Source organism: Lygodium microphyllum, unplaced genomic scaffold (assembly GCF_053477565.2).
Source record: "Lygodium microphyllum isolate KBCC unplaced genomic scaffold, Lygodium_microphyllum_v1.1.10 scaffold_86, whole genome shotgun sequence".
Taxonomy (NCBI): domain Eukaryota; kingdom Viridiplantae; phylum Streptophyta; class Polypodiopsida; order Schizaeales; family Lygodiaceae; genus Lygodium; species Lygodium microphyllum.
The window spans coordinates 79568-82255 of NW_028229569.1; positions in this window are offsets into that span (position 1 = coordinate 79568).

Consider the following 2688-nt stretch of genomic DNA (forward strand, 5'->3'; position numbering starts at 1 on the left):
TGACGTTCAATTCTATCTATATCCGTAAAGGGAAATTTCTTATCTCCTTTCACTTCTCTTATGAAGTGCCTTGCACTACTTCAAGGTATAGGTAAGACTCCTTCAAGGGAGTTATATCTTATTATGATGCTCCACTAGAATTGCCCTCTATTGCATAAGGATTCCATTCTTCTAATGCTACAAGGGGCTAAGATGGAAGTAGGATTGATTCTGATTGTACCTTAAATGGAACCACTTCTTGACTAGATGATTCCTCTTCTAACAATGCATCTAGGAATGTCATATAAGAGGGAACTTCTAAGCTTCTCTACTTTCTCTTATTGGGTGCTTGTTGGCACGAGGCATCATCGTCATCTTTCCTTGTGAAGGCTTAGTTGTTAGGCCAACAAGAACCATTGAAGAAAATATTTTTTTGTTTGATCCACTTCTCATACATCTTTTGTACACTTTGAGGACCATTAATAAGTCTAAAGGATGTTGAGAAATGTGCAATCACACCCACTATAGCCTCTTTGTAATGAATAGCAAGGCAAATGATCACATTGCAAATAAAGCCTTAGACTAGGTCATGTATGCATGGTTTATTAAAACCACAATTGGTGAATACCATGGTCCCTTTCCACCTTTTTCCACCTACCAATGCCACCTACTGTAAGCCTATAGAAGCCACTCATCCCCACACTCATTCTATCCATCATTCTCATTTTGTTGTACTTGCATTATGCTTGAATAATATTAGTTGTTCTTCTTTGTCATTACTTATGTCTCATTATGGTTGTCTACTTGCTCATCAGTGATCCACCCCAGCATGCATCCTCAATATTTTAACAAAGGAAACAATTGTCATTCCATCCATCATCATGGGGTCCTCAACCACATTAAAGGCAATGTGGCTTCTTCTTCATCAATGTCATTTCTTGACTATATGGATTCCTCTTCATGGCTTTCAAACTCATCCTCTTCAAACTCCATTTCTACTTGTGGAGATACTCTGTAAGAGAAGAATAAGCTTTCTACATCCCAACTTCTCTTTTGTGTCTAGCTCTAATGTAGTCGTGAAGCAAGGGGATTAGTACATCCACGCTTCAATTTTTGTGCCAAAACTAACTTCAAAAGTTACTTTGGATCCAATGAGAGGCATTCAACCATTGATAATGACTTTAATAAAAAAATTGGCCTACAATACCCATTGTTAAGGACTTTGCCTCTGTTTTCTAGGGAAGAATTTTCCTGATTGTCTCTTCTTCTACAGAGGTACCATCTTCCATTTCTTTGGCAGAATTTGAGGAGACATCTAAGGATTGTATTTCTTTGGAAGAAGCTTTAATACTACTTTATTTGTTCCCCTACCAAGGGTTAGGGTTCCTTTGAACCAATCTAGGAGGGACACACATTTGCATCCTCAATTGTGAAAAGGCATATAAAACTCTACAAAGTGACTGTGAGGTTCAATCAATAGGTGTAAGGAATTGGGTTACTCTCCAATATCTTCTCAATTGAGAGTGAGATACTGAGTGGGTTGAGAGTGATCAATTATTTATTCAATCGACTGAGAGATCAAAATTGAAAGAAATTACTATCAAGGGAGATTTGGACTCAAGTTTGGGCCTTGTAAGAAATTCCACCTTAGCATCGAGAGAGGTAATTCAAAATTCATAAAAAATAACAAACAATTTGTTTGCATTGTATTTTCTCCTTTTATTCAAAATGCATAAATTAGCACGAAGCTTTTCATTTGCCAATTAAGAGTCTAAAGGTCAGTACACCCAAAATAGACTAGTTAGTACTTAGAATTTGATGGCTCGTATCTAAATCAATTTAAAATAATGGCATACTTCCTTGTCATCAAAACTTGAGTCAAAATACCACATCAAGTCTAGAGCTATGTTTTGACATGTTACATTTTAACACATTCTCATTTTTTAAAACCAACTTTAGATAACACAAAGAAGCTTGTGAGGATGGCTTGAGCTAAATCAGCATCATAGAGGGATGGATAGGGCATGATCATCATCAAAGAGGTATAAGAGAGATGTCTATCACCTCCATGTCAAGCTTGGTATATACAAATGTTTTAGGAGATGGTCGGATATATTTTAGAGAGGCATAAGTGACATGTATACATTATCTTCACAATGATCTTGATCATGAGCATGAATCCTTAAGTAAGAAAAATAAACCTTATATTTTGTCTTCTACTTCTAAAGAAATAATAGAATTTTGTAATGCAACAGAAATCTTTGAGATATGCAGCATATGAAGTAGCAATAGGGCAGCATAAAGAAGAGGATACATGCAATGGTGTAAGATATTTTCTAAACATTTCTTAATGCTCATTATTTTTGTAAAACTGAAATCATTTTCCTTTGTTTTATCGAAATTGGCCATGGAATTTTAAAAATAGAACTATCTATTGAATCAAAAAACATTCAGATTCATATATCAGAATGTTATTGAATCTGTCAAAAAACATGGAATATGTCAAAAATGTTATGGAAGCATGTACAAAGAGTGTTATATATTTAACTAGTTTAAACTTGGGTTTCACAGTGATTTGCTCATTTAAAATTTATTGAATTCTTTGACAACACATAAAATACAATCACATCCCACAACTTTCAAAAATAATATAGTAGTATATCAATTTGGTCAACTTAAGGGACAAAGAAACCATGGTACTAAGCTCAT